This window comes from Dipteris shenzhenensis, chromosome 10 (assembly GCF_047967505.1).
Source record: "Dipteris shenzhenensis isolate YYH24624 ecotype China chromosome 10, Dip_SZ_1.0, whole genome shotgun sequence".
Lineage (NCBI taxonomy): Eukaryota > Viridiplantae > Streptophyta > Polypodiopsida > Gleicheniales > Dipteridaceae > Dipteris > Dipteris shenzhenensis.
This window is the reverse complement of record NC_141605.1, coordinates 14778961-14798712: the sequence shown is the minus strand read 5'-3', so window position 1 is coordinate 14798712 and position 19752 is coordinate 14778961. Positions and strand designations below refer to the sequence as shown.

At 47.2% G+C, this 19752-nt stretch overlaps 1 protein-coding gene across 1 annotated transcript in view; it reads left to right on the top strand.

Annotated features, from left to right (window-relative positions):
* LOC147897445 (uncharacterized) overlaps nucleotides 1-19752 on the top strand; it is a 34990-nt gene that overhangs the window by 13789 nt on the left and 1449 nt on the right. The window lies entirely within an intron of this gene.

Genomic DNA, 19752 nt, shown 5'->3' with positions numbered 1-19752 from the left:
CCAAATCCCGCAGTCAGTCCCGTGGCAAAAAGGATATTGAATGCTTTTATTGTGGCAAGAAGGGACATGTGAAGTCTAAGTGCTTCAAGTTTATACGGGATCAGAAAGCCAAGAAGGCTGAGGCAAAGGATGCAAGCAGTGGAAGCAAAGGCAAAGGCAAGGCCAAGGTAGATGACTTGGATGCAGTGAATGTTGCAGCAGAGGACAGTGACACTGACAGACATGATGTTTTATGCTCTTCTGCTGTAATTGCACATACATTGGTTATTGATGGCCATGACATGCACACCTGGCTCTTGGATTCAGGTGCTTCTTTTCATGTTACTCCTCATAGGGAGTGGTTTACTTCCTACACAGGTACTCATGGAGTTGTTCACCTTGGGAACAACTATGCATGTCAGATTGCAGGGATTGGCAGTATACAGATAGTATTCCCTGATGGACGCATATTTATGCTTGATGGTGTTCGCCATGTGCCGCAAATCAAGAAAAATCTGATTAGCACTGGCTTGTTGGATGACAATGGTTACCACACCACATTTGGGGATTCCAAATGGGTGATTACTGATGGCCAGGTTGTAGTGGCTGAGGGTTTTAAGAGTGATACCTTGTACCCTCTTTATGTTTCCAGTGTAGGTAATCATGTTGTTGCCATAACCGAGCTGCCAAAGGTTTCATTGTGGCATAGCCGGTTGGGACACATGTCCGTTAAAGGAATGTAAGAACTGTCACGTTTGGGTTATCTGCCGTCTCTTTCATTTTCAGATTTGCCTACTTGTGATCATTGCATATTTGGCAAGCATTCTATGACTCCTCATAAGAGAAGAACTCCCCAAAATAGAGCACCGCTTGATCTAGTGCACACTGATTTGTGTAAGATGCCACAGCTATCACTAGGGGGTGCAAAGTATTTCATTACTTTTATTGATGATGCCACACGCAAAGTGTGGGTCTATTTCTTGAAGCATAAGAGCGATGCCTTAGATGCTTTCAAGAAGTTTGTCGCTCAGGTTGAGAATCGGATAGGTCACAGGCTGAAATGCCTCAGATCCGATAATGGGGGTGAGTATGTGTCAAATGCTTTTGTACAGTTTTGCGAAGCTAAGGGCATTAAACAGGAACTCACAGCCCCTCATAATGCATCTCAAAATGGTGTAAGTGAGCGGATGAATCGAACTATTCAGGAGAAGGTTCGATGTATGTTGTCTTATGCTGCATTGCCCCATGGCTTTTGGGCAGAAGCCATGCAAACAGCAGTTCACATAATTAACAGGTCGCCGAACAAGGCTTTGGAGTTGAAAGTGCCAGAGGAGGTGTGGTCTGGCAAGCCACCTTCATATAAGCACTTACGTGTGTTTGGCTGCGAGTGCTTTGCTCATATACGCAAAGAACTGCGCACCAAACTGGAGCCAAAGTCTTCCAGATGCATCTTTATGGGTTATGGTGACGAAGGTGAAATGGGGTACAGGTTATGGGATCCTGTTAAACGGAAGATTATACGCAGCAATGATGTCATCTTTAAAGAGGATAGTGTACACAAAGAACCCTTGCAACCTGTGGAATACAGGAGGGTTATTTATGATGATGTCGGACAGCAAAGAATGCCCATTTATATGCAGCAGCAGGCTGCTACAGATAACCCTGTTCAAGAGGGTATACAAGCTGAAAATCAGCCAGATAATTTTGCCAATGATGCACCACTGAATATGCCAGCAAATGGGGCTGTAGAACAGCCAGATATGGTGGTACAGCCACCCGTCATGCATGACGAACAGGCTAGAAAGCAGCCTAATCCGGAACATTTTGTTAGGAGGAGCACCCGTGTACAACGGCCTCCTGACAGATTTGTTCCAAGAGCCAATAATGTGGCTGATTTTATTATGCTGACAGATTGTGGTGAGCCTTCCAGCTTCAAGGAAGCTATGGGAAGAACAGAGAAAAGGAAGTGGGAGAAAGCCATGCAATCTGAAATGGACTCCCTACTTCAAAATGATACATGGGACTTGGTGCAGCTACCTGCAGGCAGAAAGGTTTTGCCATGCAAGTGGGTTTACAAAGTCAAAGTTGATTCAAATGCTTTACCGAGGTATAAGGCCAGATTGGTTGCCAAGGGATTTAAGCAGGAGAAGGGCATTGATTTTGATGAGATTTTTTCCCTTGTAGTCAAGATGACTACTTTGAGAGCACTGTTAGCTCTTGTTGCTCATGAGGACATGGATTTATGTCAGATGGATGTGAAGACTGCTTTTCTTCACGGAGATCTCCATGATGAGATCTATATGAGTTAGCCAGAGGGATATGCTATTAAAGGGAAAGAGCAGCTTGTGTGTAAGCTCAAGAGGAGCTTGTATGGACTCAAGCAGGCACCAAGAGAATGGTACAAGAAGTTTGATGCCTTCAGGCAGTCCCAAGGGTATCATAGGTGTGAGACCGATCATTGCTTGTACACCAAACGGGCAAAGGATGGCAGTTTGATGCTACTCATTCTATATGTGGATGACATGCTAATTGCCAGTAAATCTCAGCATGAGATTAGTGCTTTGAAGAAACAACTGCATAAGTCTTTTGACATGAAAGACTTGGGTGATGCAAACCATATTCTTGGCATGCGGATTACTCGGGACAGGTCCAAGGGATTTTTGTTTCTGTCACAGAAGGAGTACATTGACAAAGTACTGCAGAGGTTTAAAATGGAAGGGGGGAAGTCTATTAGTACCCCGTTGCCTCCACATTTAAAACTCAGCAGTAAGGACAGCCCCAGATCAGATGATGATAAGGCTGAAATGGCCAAGGTTCCGTATGCATCTGCAGTTGGTTCTTTGATGTATGCCATGGTTGCCACTCGTCCGGATATTGCTTTTGCGGTGGGAGTCATTAGCAGGTATATGGCAAATCCAGGCAAGCGGCACTGGGAAGCAGTGAAAGGTGTCTTGAGGTATCTCAAGGGTACCAAAGACTTGTGCATATGCTATGGTAGGCAGGATGCATTGGTGCATGGTTTTACAGATTCAGACTATGCAGGGAATGCAGATAACCGGAAATCAACTACCGGTTATATTTTCACATTTGCAGGAGGTGCTATATCATGGGTGTCTCGGTTGTAGAAATGCATTGCACTGTCAACCACTGAAGCTGAATATGTTGCAGCCACTAAGGCTTGCAAGGAAGCAATATGGCTTACTCGGCTGGTGGGAGATTTGGGCATTACAAGAGATATGCCAGTTTTGCATTGTGATAGTCAGAGTGCTATCATGTTGGCAAAGAACCCGGTCTTTCATCAAAAGACCAAGCACATAGATGTGAAATACCATTTCATCAGGGAGGTACTGGAAGACAAGCGACTTGAGCTTGTGAAGGTGCATACTGATGATAATCCTGCAGATTTGCTCACTAAGAGCTTGCCTACAGAGCGGTTTGCACATTGCCGCCACATCATGGGATTAGGATGAGACCATTCTTATTTTATGGTCTTGTATACAGTAATTGTATATTGCTGTAATTTTTATTCTTTTCTCCCCTTTAGGCACATTGGCCTTTAGGTGGGAGGTTGTTGGGGTAAAGGCACATTGCCACCCTTTTATTAAAGATGTGACACCTATGACTGCCTTAAGACAGTCATAGGGTGAAAAACCTAATCCTAATAAAACCTATGAGTTTGTGGTGTGGCTCATCACTTCACACCCGCATCTTTTGTGTCACCCCTCTCTCTCACTCTCTCCCCGGTTGTACTTCTCCCTCATTCTTTCCCTCTCAGTGCTTGGCATCTAGTAGGAGAACCTGTTGATATTGTATCCTGTCCTACTTTGTGGACAGACGGAAATATAAAGAGTTGCTTCTATATTTGTCTCTGAGCATTGTCTATTTACTAGCTTACACATCTATGTACATAAGTTACACACGCACACTATGTGAGCTCCTCGTACCCTCTGTTGGGTAATTTCTAACACGGTATGAGAGCCCAAGGAGAAGGCTCACAATTGTGGGAGCCTGAAGGTAGGGGGGACCTTGCTGAAGGACGACCCTGATTCAAAAGCTCTTGGGAATCGACTTCCACGACTGGATGATTGTGCCCTTGCGAGAAGGAGGGTGACTGAGGTTTGGTCAAGTGCGTTTAGAGTTCTAGTCTACTGAAAATTGAGTTTGGTTGACTTTGCTGTGTGGTATAACAGCAGAGATGTCAACCGCTACAGCCTCTTCAACCCCTACTCTCCCTTCCTCCTCCCTAGTTTTCTCTCATTCACTATCCCTAACTTCGGAGAGTCTGGGAAACTAGATGGGTCCAACTACCCGATCTAGAAAGTGAAGATCCGGAGTCATTTATTGGCTCGGAAGTTGTGGAAGCTGACAGCGAGAGTGGAGGCGAAGCCGGAGGACATGGTGGATAGGCAAGGGAAGATACTCATGGCAGTAGATAGAGAGGAGCTCGAAGCTTGGGAAGACACAGATGCCCATGCCCTGGCACTAATCATAGGGACTACGGCGGACTCTATTCTTCCACATATCCAGATGGCCGAGACGTCAGTAGAGGCATGGGTCACTCTGAAGGATCTAAACTATAGAAACTCATCAAGCTGAGCAAGCTCATAACATGCTCCCATCAGAAATTTGACACCAATCAATCCAGAGTACCCCCTAGGGTTCAGACCACGAAGACACGGTCCAAGTTAAGTCTAGCTGAATGGTAAGTTCAAAACATGTGAGCAGCATAGGCGCACATGGAACCCGCATGTGATGTATGTTAGACTTGGACATCTCCTATATGTACAATAGTGAGTGAAGGCTGCTATGTGGGGTGTGCCCGCCCAGAGAGAGGCATAGATATTCATCCACCTTTTGGCATTGATGGAGTTTGCTGCTTGAAGGCGTCGATAGTTCAGGTGGTGCAGAGGAGCGCTTGAAGAAGGCGAGGCCAGTTTGGGGTAGAAGGAGATTCCTTCGAGAAGATATTGCAAGGTGTGGATAGCAAGGAACTATTGAGAAGTTGTTGCAACAACCATCGGCGTAGTAGCCTGTTCTTCCCTTCCCACACTCTTTTTCGGCCTCTTTCTCTCTTCTTTCCCCAACCTCCTAATTCTTCTCCTTTCCCACCCACCCCTCCCCCTCCTATCTGATCCTTTGTCAAGAACTGCAGCAGGCTTTGGTAGGCAGACCAGTTGACTTCCTCTTGATTCAGAGCACATGTTCTCAGCAACGAAAATCACACATCGACACCACTTCCTTCCTAGGATAGCCTAGAGGTTTGGTCCCCCGCAATTGGTAGGAGTGGAGGGGTATGTATATTGGCATCCCAGGCGGTAGCCCCAAAGGTATTTGTATAGGGCGAGCTCATTCCACGTCGTGCAGTATGAATAGGTCTTGGGCCCAGATTGGTATCCTGAATGTATACGCACCCGCTTGCAGGCAGCACCGGCCAACCTTCTGGTAGCGGCTCATAAATTGCCTCCCGGAGGTGGACTCGTGGATTGTTAGAGATGACTTCAACAACCTCGAGTTCATGGAGGATAAGCAAGGAGGAGCCTCTTTCGCAGAGATGTCAGCTAGGGAGAGGAGTTACCTGGGAGCAATTTATTTTTGCGATCAGTGGCACAGGTCCATGGTGCGAGCCTGAGTTTACCAAGATTCTGGGCAGCATGCAGTTCTCCTTTGGACAACGGTGTCATGACGAGCTGTTAGAGCGCCTAGACAGATTCTACATAAGGGACTAGGCTCTACTCTGTGGTGGCTCCACCGGCATTCTAGCAAGTACCACGATGTCGGACCATTCTCCAGCGGTTCTTCACTTGGAGCAACCTCATCGCGGACTTTCCCAAAAGGGGGTCCATATACCAGATGATTTCCTATAGGAGGTGGGGGTACATCAAGCAATAGCAGAACTTTGGAGACAGCCCGAGGACAAACCCCTTGAGGGGTGGGTGGTATGGGTGGCTAAGAGGATTCAGCATAGCAATCAGGAGCGACAGTGCCAGGCTCTCAGACGGAGAGCTACCCTTTAGGAGCGAGAGACAGCACTTTGGTGAGACCTAGCTTCTATCGAGTGACTCAGGGAGCAGGATCCAGGGTCCCAGTGGCTCAGGGACAGCCTAGAGTGTGCATGATTGGAGCTACAGGATCTAGAGGTTTGCAGAGTAGAGTTCTCCTATCACTCTTCCTGGGCCAGATGGGTCCAACAGGATGACAGGATGACTAGACAGTTTTTTTAGATCACAGGACCACAATCTGCAAGGATCTAGCTCTAGCGACTCAGAGACTCACAAGGAAAAATACACACCGACCCTTAGGAGATCTTTCAGATGACCATGGCCTTTTACCAATAGCTCTTTCATTGGAGGAGGTTTCACCCATCACTCTTCTGGCCGAGAAGCGGTTTGGGAGCAGGTCCCCTCAATTGTTATGTAGAGTCTTAGCAGACGGTTGGAGACACCCTTTACTAATGAGGAGCTTTGGGAGGCCTCTAGTGGCCGAGAAGCGGTTTGGGAGCAGGTCCCCTCAGTTGTTATACAGAGTCTTAGTAGACGGTTGGAGGCACCCTTTACTAATGAGGAGCTTTGGGAGGCCCTACAAGCTCTTCCAGCCCAGAAGTGCCTTGGAAAGGACAGCCTGACAAGAGTATATCTCCACCCCACTCAGGTTAGCCTGCCAAGAGATCTTCGACTCCAATCCCCTCCCACATTCCTTGAGCAGAGGATGGATATGCCTGATTCTGAAGGGGGTGATAGGTAAGACATACGCCAATGGAGGCCGATCACCCTTCTTGACACCGCTTACAAGATCTTGGCCAAGGTCTAAGCCTACTTCTGCCACCCCATTTACCAAACATCATCCACGAGATGCACACCGGCTTTGTCCAGGAGCATAGCATTCTAGATAACATCTTCAATTTCAAGGAAGTAGTGGACTGGTCTGGAGAGGAGTCGCAACCACTCGCCATTCTTCTTCTGGATTTCGAGAAGGCATACGACGTGGCTTGGCAGACTGTGATTTTACCTCAGGTGCAGGGTGGATTGGGCATTATTGATCCGGAGATAGAGAGCAGAGCCCTCTTGGGCAAGCTGGTGGTGAGAGGCTTCACCCAAGGAGCTGAACCTTGGAAGTTGCTCCGCCGACGGGGCCTTCTTGGGAACACTCCTCGCACAGGAGGTCAGTGGCAGCAGTCCTACAGGGGATCTTCTCCAAGGCTCCCTTGACAGGGAAGGGTTCTCCACCACTGATGACGAGTCTCTACAAAGTGTGGTAGAGATTGGCAGGAGGACTCGTTCGGGCTAGGCCGTCTTGAAGAGAGGAGTTTGAGAGACAGCCACTCATTTGGCACCTAGAGGTCAAAGACTCGGAGGAGTGCATGTTAGATCAGCGGACTCACATTGGCTGGGCACAATGGGACAATGGACCAGCTAGATCCTTTAGGGCTTGGCGGCTTGGCGGCAGCTTCCCATAGAGATAGAGGCCTAGAATCAGGCTCTTTCTCACCTACAAGGGGCACGTACCAGGATGATGGAGATCAAGGCAACGATCCTAGATTCGTGGTGGGACGGATTGTAGAGTCCTTGGACCCCCCAATGCTGGTCACGGTAATTCTTGCGGACAAGAGTACCGCTCAAGATACGATTCTTGTGTGAGACCCTTGGATCCTGTCAGTCACGGTTTTATAGGGTGGGACTTGGAGGCTTGCTGCAAGTAGAGACAGAGGTAGAGGATGAGCCAGTGGTGGACCTGGAGGATCTAGAGTGGCAGAGGGTCAGGATGGTGGGCCACCTAAGCAGGGCCTGGCATATTGATCCCAACCAGTGTTATCGACCCAGAGGGATCAATGTGGTGCTTGTGGATTTAGGAGGGCAGACCCTTATGCGACATTTAGTAAGATCCAAGAGAGTGGTTCTAGCCAACCTGCATGGGGCAATCGGACTAGGTGGAGGAGGTCTCCTTTTCCTACACGACTCGTACCAGGCAACGCCTACAGCTTGAGGCAACATCATGGTTCGCCTCAAGGGATCATCATTCGCTAAAGCAGGACATCCCGAGAGAGGTTATTTACCGTTTCTGGCCTCCCCTTTGGACGAGCTTGCGCCCGCGCAAGATTTCATATTCCTTCCAGTTGCTGGTTCACGAAGGTCTGTCCATTGGGCCTTGGCTGGAGCAGATGCGGGGTAGATGGCAGATGCATAGTTATCTGTGGGGCTAGTAAGTTGCACATCGGATATGGCTGGCATTCCTCAAGATTGTGGCTAGCACACAGAGGATGAGTAGAGACTTCACTTTGGGGAGGGCGGCCTGGCTAATCGAGGGTGGACACGCCTTCTTGCTTGATCCTGTCGCACCGTCATACAGGACGCATCTCAGCCCTCCCATTCACACCCACCCCCCTCTACCAGAGGACAGTGTGCGGAAGACAAAGGAACATCTGGGTCACATTGGTGCAGTCAGGTGATAGGAGGCCAACCGGTTCCTCTGATGGCTACCCTAGTAGCCATCTTGCAGGATATCATTTTCACTTTGCGCACCATTTGGGAGTGCGGTACTCCAGGTTCGAGAGTGACTGCTCAAAGGCAAGAGCGCTTCTACCAAATGAGGCCTGCAGGAGCCTTCTACACCCTTTAAACGAGGGGTATTCGTTGAATGTATAGACCACCATCTTGGTTGCTAGCTCCTGTTTTGGAATCTCTCTAGGCGATGAGCTGCGAGATCCAAAAACAGGTGGCTATCATATAGCTGGCAACCTGTCTTTCTTTGTATTTTTATCGACAGCTCCTTTTGGAAGCTGTTTGTATGGTTTTTCAAAGCATTAATAGAATTTACTTTTTTCTTGGGGCAGGGGGGGGGGGGGGGGACAATGCTGGAGCACTGTGATGGCCCCCATTCTCTTAGGGGGGAAATAGTGGCCATGGTAGTCCACACCATTAATAATTCTCCAACAACTGTTGTCCCGAAGGTAACTCCTTTCGAGGCATATTTTAGTAAAAAACCTGATGTGTCTTATTTCCGAGTGTTTGGCTGCGATGCTTATGTCCGTGTTCCAACAAATCAAAGGGGGAAGATGGACGCAAAATCCCAAAAGCTAGGTTATATGACCTCATAAGGAGGTCGATTGTAGACAGTAAAGATGTGCTCTTTAATAAGCAAGGACTTTTGTGGTTGAGGAGCTACAAGTTCTTGGAGAGCCAAGTGATTATGAGAACCGAGCTACATTTCCTGCCCCTGAGCCAAAGCAAGTACCAACACATGACCCGGAAGCTGATGTTGAGCCCCCAAAGGAGGAGGCTGCTCAAAGCTCTCATCAGGTTCCTAGGTGATTGATAGAGACCCTGCGAGATTCTAAAGTGACAAATATCCCTCCCAAGTGGCTCCAGGAGGAGGGATCCGGCAGATCACAACATGGTAAAGCCAAAGCCCTGGAGGAGACACCTCACTATGCCTTGATGTCTCGAAATTTGCAGAACAAGGAACCTCCTCGGTGAAAGAAGTGCTTTTTCAGGAGACATGGAAGAGAGCCATGCAGGTACGGATTGAGTCGGATGAGAAGAACCAGACCTGGGAACAATTTCCACGGCCTTTGTTGCAACAAGCTTCGATACATCTCAAATGGGTCTATAAGACCAAGTACACAGCAGATGGAGCTGTGGACAAACACAAATCCTGACTTGTAGCTAAAGGGTACACACAGTGCCTAGGATGTTGGAAAATGAATGGTCACCTCCCCACTTGTGAGCCCCCAAATGAGGTGTGCATCAGGGTGGTGGACTAGAGAGAGAAGGAAGCATGGGGCTGCCACATGGGCAGCACATGAACTGCCATGTGTTCAGCACAAGAAGAAGCAAGGTACTGCCATCAAGGACTGGCTGGAGCCAAGAGCGAATAGAGAAACAGGCCCGGGACAAGAGGCGATGATGTCATCCATGGTACGACAAGGCATGACACTGGTAGTACAGCGCTGTTACGAGGTGTTTAGGGCCAGGACAGGCCTGGCAGGAGGGAGAACTAGCAGATCTATGAGGCGCCTGATTGGCAGGGGCTATGGGCAAGTGAGAGGCCAGGCCCTGGTTTAGAAGCAGCAGGGACCTGGCCAGTGGTGCGATGCCACGTGACAGGTCATCCCTGCAAATGGGCCTAAAAGGCCTAGTTTTGTGAGCCCATTGGGGGGGCTGCTGGGTCAGCCAGTAGACCCCTCATAGGGTTGCTTTTGGGGCAGGGGGCCGGCCAATATCCCCCTGCCTGGTTGGTTATTTTGAGCAGGGAGGAGCCCTATAAAAGGTGGCCCTTGTGGCCTTATTTCACATCACTTGGAGCAGCCTTCCAAGGAGCAGCAGAGCAGCATCTTCTGGGCCTTATCCTGGAGGAGAGAAGAGGGCTGGAGAGCTGCAGACTAAGCTTGAAGGAGGTGCCCACCTAGGCTGAGGTTCTGGACAGCAAGGTGGCGGGATCCTTTGGACAAAGGATCTACATATGCTCACAGGAGCACGCGGGCTCAGAGATCTAGAGGTGCTAGGCATTTAGGAGGAGAACCTTCTGGTATTATATCTTGTCCATTTTGTAGACGGAGGAAGTATAAAGTGTTGCTTCTATTTGTCTCTGAGCACAATCTATTTGCCAGTCTGCACTTACACATAAATGTTGTGAAGTACACACTTGATGAAGCATTGATTCCATAGTGAAATACTTCCGCATGTAATGTGCTAACTATCAGTCTTCCCCTGCAGGATACCCTCTGTGTGAGAGGTCAATGTTCTAACATAGGAATCAATTACAAAGATACCTTCGCCCCAACCGAGAGGATGGCTACACTACGGACAGTGCTGGCAGTTGCTTCTCATCAACAGTGGCCAATCTACCATATGGGCGTTAAATCATCCTTTCTGAATGGCAACCTGCACGAGGAGGTATATGTGGAACAGCCCCCAGGATTTGACGTCACCAACTCAGAGGGGATGGTCTACAGATTTAGGAAGGCACTGTACAGCCTGACGTAGAGCCTCGGGCATGGAATCATAAGATTGATGCATTCTTTCTATGGAAGGGGTTTTGGAGGTCAGTGTGGGAGAAGGGTCTGGTGATCATCTTGTATGTCAATGATCTCATTTTGACAGGCAGCCACATGGCCCACATTGCCGAGACAAAGGCTCCTTCATTACAAGAACTTGAGATGACAGATTTGTGAAAGTGCAATCGACACAGGAGTCGGGGGGAAAATTCTGCTGAAAATGCTGAGAAAAACATCCACAGTGTAATACCACAACCCCATGGCCGAATTGAGCCACTAGTACATGACTGGAGTAGACAAAGGACTGCGCCACAACTTGCCAATCAGCAGGCTCAATAGTGCACAAAAGACTGCCATCGAACTTTCCATCAGCACACCAGAACCAGGGCCAAATGACCCTATATATAGGGGGCACGGGCCTGCTAATGTACCCAACCAAGTTGGGTGACCTGGCCGACCCGGTCTGGTTGGTCGACCCTGGATAGGGTCCCCAACCAAGCCTATAACTGGCCTCTGATTTGTTAGAAACAGGGAGAGAAGGTTAGGATGTGAGGAAATGATACATGAATGAAAACATAATGAAAGGCTATCCTATTCATAATCATGAGAAGTACAAGCCTTATATAGGCTACTCACTCACACACTAGCACCTAGTAGATATGGGATAATGACATGTGGCACTCACTCACACACATGAACTAGTACTAGATCACCTAGTACTACACACCAACACATCACACCAACACACTCTTTGGCTATGATATCTCCAACATGATTTACCTCTACCCAGGCCTCAAACCAGCCCTGCTACCATTGCCACTAACTTACTGAAATACACTGAGAAAGGATCGAAACACTACACTTCTCGCACACCCACATAGAAGCCCTCTCTCACTACTGTACATATAGGAGATGACTAAATCTAACACCCTCTCAACTCCTGGATGTCGAATCAACCAAAAAAGAGCTGGAATGTTCACCGAGCAGCTGTTGTGGTAGAGGCTTGGTAAACAGATCCGCTATGTGGTCCACCGGTGCTGAAGAAGACTGCCGAATCAAATGGTCGTAGGTTCCATCAGGAAAACCCCATCCTGTCGTGTGGCCGCCTCAGCCAACCTGCCTCGGATGCTGAGCTACATGCTCCCAATCCAGATGTTAATCTCCTCATGTCTGTATCTCCTCCCTGGTCTGTGCCACTCCATCGGGTGCAAACTGTCTGCCATGATCCTCATATGCAGCCGTTGCCACAGGAACCGCAATCGTGTGTGCCAAGGCATCTATACAAATGAGCCAACACCCCCTTTGTAAGCCTTAGGATCAATCAAGTAAGCTGCAACCAAATGGATGAACCTACCCGCGTCCAATACAACCGGAAGCAATCTGCTCACAAGGACCATCCATGGTACAACTGGTGCTTGGATACCCTCGTAGGAAATCTGCTGACCCTAAAGTGTCCAGTGGCTCATGTACAAACCGTTGCTGCGGAACAAGACACCCCCTCTCGATCTGTAGGATCTCTGCTCCAGAGTTGGTGGTCTGCATAGGTCCACCTGAGTCCGTGGGGGCTAACTCATGTGGTTGTGAATGCCTCTGCTCACTTATGCAAGTACAACAGTGTCCCTGCGTATTGCCATCAATTGGCAAGCCATCCATTGTATAGTCCTGAATAGCTCGGCGCCGCGTATCTGCAGCCAACTGCCGCTCATCACCATCATGTACATTGGTGAATAGCTCGGCACCGCGTATCTGCAGCCAAATGCCGCTCATCACCATCAATTGGCAGGCCATCCATTGTATAGTCCTGAATAGCTTGGCGCCGCGTATCTGCAGCCAACTGCCGCTCATCATCATCATGTACATTGGTGAAAGAAGCCAAAAAGGAGAGTTTGTAAACACCATGATCCACTCTCCTGCCCCAAACCACTTGTCCTGTGAAAATGTCTCAAATGGCCACCGAATGTTCATTGAACAATACTTTGCTAGTCTTGCACATCTCATGCATTGACAGCAAATGAAAGCCCAGTGATGGTACAAACAATACCTTGGGGGGATCATTCCCCCTCTGCCATCCACAATGATCTTGAGCCTTCCCTCTCCACGTATTGGAATTGCCGAGGGACGCGTCACCTGATTCCAACCGAAAGTCTTGGAACTCTGCTGGGGATAGAGTCATGTGCCTAGAGGCACTACTATCAAGGATCCACTCCCTTGTCTCACCAACGTTGAGGGAAACCCCCTCTCCTCCTAAAGAAGATGAAGAATCCATGACATGCAAATGAACAAAGGTGGGGGTAACATTGCAACCGAGCAACTAGTACTCTTGCCTTGGTTTCTCCCAGGGCACTTCTTCCAGTAGTTTTGGCCACAATGGTTAAGGCCCCTCCTTGCCTTCTTGTTGTATAACATGTGGAGGTTTTTCTCAACAGTTATCAGTAGAGTTTTTACCTGACTCTTGTGTCAATTTCCATCTTTCTCACTCAAGTTTTCTTGCTGCTCCAGTTTGTTGTTCTGCTCTTGGGTTTCTGTTGGCACTTCCACTGCCCTTCCATCTTGTCATGTGCATGGTGTACCTAGGGTTGGATAGCAGGTGAACGTGGGTTACAGGATAGCATAGGGCTGGATGGCTATATTTAGCCGAGATTGCTATATATAGAGATTGATTCATATATAGTGCTCGCTTTATATGGAGGGAGCTATTCATAGCATTGTGCTCTCTATAGCGAGTTTCCTTCAATATAGAGGGAGGGCCAGTGCTATTGTGTAGATCAGTTGAGTGCTCCTCAACTGATGGATGGGACTTGGACCTAGGCCGAGACTCTGGCCATCTACATGGCGGATCATAGGTGGTGTATCAAAGGTCCTCTGGACGGGCTTAGGTGGTATGGGACACCTGGGTTAGATACGGGCCTATCGATGAGTCGAGCTGTAGGCCACGTGCTTGGGAGTGGTCGGGAGGATCGAGGTGCTTGCGCTATGATTCTGGTTGGATTGAGGACGAGATTCTAGGTCAGTGATAGGGTCAAATCCTGCGGGGTCGTGTCATTTGGTATTAGAGCCGTCCTATCACAATTGAATTCAACGCGAGGTATGCTTTTTGAGATTGCTCTTGCAAATCTAAATTTCCGCTCAGGTATGGGTTGAATCGTTGGCTGATGATGTGCACTCATGATTGGGAGAGTTGTGGAAGAAATAGAAGTCCATAGGCTATGTGCTCTCTCTCAGTTGCTACATGTTTGGAAATCGTGATGAGAAGGGTAGGCGATGAGAAGACTTGATGCTTTCAGCAAGAGATATGAGGATGGATTGTTTCTGACCTATAACTTCCCATGCTTGGGTTGTTGATGTAATTGGCTGTGTGGGGACGCGTAAGAGTAGTTAGGGAAAGAATTCGCTCTAGGTTCTCAAGGATGAGATTCCTACCCTAGAGACCTAGATTTGCTACAGTTGAGAAGTAGGAAAAAGAGAGGGCGTTCATAAGCCAGAGAACGGCTTGTGTAGGAGATTCCGGCATCAGAGACAGGGGCGATATGATTGGAGCAGGTGCTTCTTTAGGAAGGAGTGTATGGCTTGATTTTAGCACGTTTTGGCTATTCTTGGCCGGCTGGAGAAAAGCGGGACTAGATCTATTAAAAGCGAGACTATTTTTTGGTCAAAAAAGCAAGTTGCTTTTTTGTTTTTCTCTAGCAAGGAAAGCACTTGCTCTAAATCAAGCACCCACCCTAAATTCACCTAGCTTTTCATGGCGCTTCCTAGCTATTTATATACTTGGGATTTCTCTCTCTCTCTCTCACTTCAACACTTCAGCGCATGAAGGCGAATTCCCCTTCTAGCATCTTTCTTTTCGCATACTAGAAAGTATACTCATCATGCCCATATTTGAAACAAATCTCACAGTTTTTTTCTATGTTCATATTTCGTATGTCCCTTCCTAGAGCACTTATACACCATTTCTCTTCTTGACTCAATTTTTCTAGGGAGCCCATTTCCTTCAAGGCCTTTTTGACAGTTGACTTTAACTTGTAGGGTTTGGTTGAAACATCATCATCATCACCTGCTTCAATATTCTTTTTGGCTAAATTGTCTTGTTATTAAATTGACCAGGTTTTGGTTAATTTGGATTTGATTTGTAACTAAGTGGCATTTATAATTTGATTGGTTTTTTCAAATTATATAACGTGTACTTTTGTTCCATATATCTTGCAGTTTTTTAGATATATGGTACATTGAGGATGCCTGAGACTTTGTTACATCTTAAACTGGACTTAACTAAAACAATTGGATTTCCCTTTCTCGAATCTTGGTGCGTAGATTCCTGTTTGGTTTCTATTTGAAGTTTTGATCTCCATGTGATTGTGAGTTATGGCGTTTCTTTGAGTTACCGTTTGGACATATGAAGGTTCTTATTGATTAGACCAGGATGAGTCTTGTTGGATACCTTCTTTGAATCATGTCCAAAGGCGGGGTCATTCTGATTCTCTCTTTTAGTCCGAGGTCATGCATAGTCAGGATTCAAGAGTTGTTAGGGATGCTACCTACTGGTTTTCTTCTTTGACCTATTGGTTGGGGTATTGTAACACAAGAGGGTGATATAATCACATTAAGAAAAGGATTGAGAATGGATTTGCCACCCTGACTCAATCTGGGATCATCTGAGTTGAAGAGGGATTGGCTACTTGATTTACTCATATTGTCCACTGAGTTTTTTATTTGCAGTATACTTTGGTGGTATGGGACACTAAGGTATGTTACATTTAAGATTCTCTGATGTGGTGGTATAATCCAGCATGAAATAATACCCAAGGACCTCTAGGGTGAAGTACAAGTAGGCCGAATTGAATTGGGAACAACCTGATTAGATTTTTTACGAGGGCTGACTAAGATTCTTTACCCTGAGAGAAGCCATGTATTTTTTGGGTTCAACCCTGGAGCTCCATAGTCTAGACTCAATCTCAAGGAGGGTCCACATCTCTTTTGATGATGGTCTGTCTGTTTGGAACTTGGTGTTCGTAGATAAGAGATCCTAAGAACTGGATGATCCTGTGATAGGAGCGGTTTACTGTGCACAAGTTTATACAGGATATCTGATTGTGGATCTTGTTTTAAGAGATTTCGGATTGTATATTTCTGTACTCTTTGGATCACATAGGATGTTACTCCTATGATGGTTGACTATATCCATGTCTAGAATAGTACCATTGACTGGATATAGCCAACTGAATTTTTACTGATTATCCTCATGTAGGGGCATTCTGAGGATAGATCGGGGAACCATATCTTTGGTCAAAATTTTGCCCATTGATACTTCCATGAAGATTCTTCCATCATGAGAACAGATACCTAATTGTTATGCGATGGAAAGTCTGTCATGTATTTCAACCCAAGAATTTGAATTACAAGGGTATTCCATTGAGGGATTTTCTTAATACTAAGTAATTCAGGACATTAGGGTTAATAGAAATTGCAACCCAGAAATTGACCTCGAGGGGCTCAATTGATGGGGTTGTTTGAACAATGATTCCTCTATCTCAACCTAAGATTTTTGAGTTCAAGGGTATTCAGCATGATGAATATTTTTTCGCGAATTCCTACTTAGAACTCAATAGATAAGGTTGATAGAATCATTTACCTTCAGGTACGGATTTTACCATGCTTGTGTACGGATATGTCAATGGAACTAACTCTGTGGATTCAAGCGTTACTTGATTTCTCGAGAAGGATACTCGATGATGCATAACCTTGTTTAGATCGAGAGATTTACTTTCCTTGGGATGGTTATCAAAGCTTGTGGCTTTGGCCTTAGATTCTCTTTGATTTGAATCTCATGGAAAGTATAGCATACTCAAACTGATAGTCAGAGTATAGTTATTGGCATTGACTCATCTTCATAGAGAGTTTTCGGGCTTTCTAGTAACTCAGGAGTGAGTTCTTAGAGGAACGGCAGTATGTCATGTGCATGGTGTACCTAGGGTTGGATAGCAGGTGAACATGGGTTACGGGATAGCATAGGGCTGGATGGCTATATTTAGCCGAGATTGCTATATATAGAGATTGATTCATATATAGTGCTTGCTTTATATGGAGGGAGCTATTCATAGCATTGTGCTATCTATAGCGAGTTTCCTTCTATATAGAGGGAGGGCAAGTGCTATTGTGTAGATCAGTTGAGTGCTCCTCAACTAATGGATGGGACTTGGACCTAGGTCGGGACTCTGGCCATCTACATGGCGGATCATAGGTGGTGTATCGAAGGTCCTCTGGATGGGCTCAAGTGGTATGGGACACCTGGGTTAGATACGGGCCTATGGATGACTCGAGCTGTAGGCCCCATGCTTGGGGGTGGTCGGGAGGATCGAGGTGCCTACGCTATGATTTTGGTTGGATTGAGGACGAGATTCTAGGTCAGTGATAGGGTCAGATCCTGCGGGGTCGTGTCACATGTAATGATGAAAAAGGGGCATGTGGCCATTCTAGACCCGGTTGTTGATCGCAATGGAATGCTGATTCACAACTCTATAGTACTCTTTTGTTTTATATACTTATGAGTTGTGTCGCATCCATACTTAAAAGGCTATCATGGATAGTTGTCAATGAATGCATTGTGATGCTCCCCCAATAGCTCGAACGGTAGAGTTTGGTTCACGTCTCTCCCTTCCCATTGTCAACCGATGCACAATTAAAGGTCCCGGTTGTAAGGTTAGCACGTGCATGAGAGAGAGCTGGGTGAGAGTAATATAAAACATGTCAACACCCTCTCCAAGTTTCACATGTGTGTGGTGACATGGGGCATCCCTAGTTTCTACATGTTATGAGAGCCTTAATGGCTCCTGCTCGCAGATGTGGGGGAGTTGTGTGGCAAGTGTCGGGAGGACTGTGGGCAAACCGGCAGTGGGTGCAGCGCAAATTGTTGGATGGCGTGTGGCTTGTGTGATCTTGACAATTGTCACGACTTGTGTGGTAACTCAGCGATGGGCCATTGAAGGTCCTGCAGGAAATTAAGGCCAACAACAGAGGCTACTCCGATTTGTACCCACGATGGCTCAATTTAGTGGCACATGTCCTTTTGTGCCTTGAAGGCAATAGGGGCCCCTATATCCCACGTACACAAGCAATGGACGGGGGTGATTAATGCCATACACAATGTATGGTTTAGTGTGGCCTTGGATACACACACACATATGTATGTGTATGTATGTATATATGTATACATGTATGTATATGTCACAGGCCTCTAAAGAATCTCCCCCCCCCAGAGCTGTGCATGGCTATGGAGTGGGGTGTGGGAAACCTACCTGGTGCAGAATGTGGGTGTGCATGGTGACATGTGGCCTGCCCTGTGGATTTCTACATGCCTGCCCAATATGCCAAGCATTCTCTGCAAGTGCCTGGGAGTGTACTCCACAAAGTCTGAAATGAATTACTTTATGTAGAGGGCTAAGGCCCTCTGAACTGGCGGACCTGCCTGAGAGACTGGGCTGTGGGGTCACCAACCTCTTATAAACCTGGCCGACCTGCTGGCCCACCAGAGCAAACTTTGGAGCCTATAAAAGGCTTTCCTCTTGCAGCCCCATCTGCTGCTCCGAAGGTGCCTTGCATCGGCTGCCTTCCAACTCTATATCAGGGCCCATATGTAGCCCAAAGGAAGACAGATCTGCCCTAAAGGGTGGATCATAATCAAAACCAAGAAGGGAATTAATGAGCTTCCAACCTACTCTTGTGGCAGCCTCTCTCTTTCCCTTTTCAGCCCTACAGGTATCACTCCCCTGCATAGTCCTCATTTAGGGGCTTACAGGTGGGAGTTGACCCCACTTTCCCAACAGGCCAGCCTTTCTAAATGAAGTTCTTTGCAAAGGCTTCTTGTGTCTTGGACGATTGAACCACGAGTACTGTTGTCCCAATCCACAAAACAGGAGATTCCATGCATGCAGGCAACTATCATACTATCATGGTCGTGATGGATGAATTGCATATGTAGGTTCAGCTCTAGGGATGCGCATCAATGAGTATGCCAGCAGTGTGAGGGTGTCTGAGCAATAGGCCAGGCAGACTTTAGATGAGATAAGCCCACCCACCTTGGATCACAGGTTCATACTTTATGCCATCCAAGAGGAGATCAAACACAACATGAGAGAGTGTATAGCTGCTTTTTTTACACCAGCTACTTTGTTGACTTTCAGAAGACCTTTGACTTAGTGTCACATACTCGTCTATCTCACTGCTACAGGAGCTAGGGGTCAAGGATCAGCTCATATGGGCAGTCATGGCATTACCAAAGCCACAAGCAGGGTTTGTACTATACAGAGTAAGTTAGAGAAGCTAGTAAGCACTATTGGTGTGAAACTGGGCTGCCTTTCTCCATCCTGTTTGGGCTCTGCCTTGATGAGCTGGCATCCTTGATCGACACTGGGGGGAGGAGGGGTTCTCTTTAACACAAACTATAGCCCCTGTTGCGCTATACACAGATGACGTAGTGCTGATCTGTGCCAGCCGAGGCACTTAGGCACTATAGGACGTTGTGATGGCCATGATACGAAGGTCAACCTTGGCAAAACTAAGGCCATGACCTTCCACACTAACGAAAGCGAATGCTGTCATGAGACATCCATACATCTAGATGCGCTTTTCTTCAGCCTAAGCTCACCATGAAACCAGCAAATCAATTGAGAGAGTCTGGAGCGATTGGGGAGGCCTTGCTTCAGCACATGCAGATGAAATCCCTTCTATCTAATTCACTGGCATGCCTTGCAGTGTTATATGCAGGTGCCCTCTGCGCAGTGGACCTATAA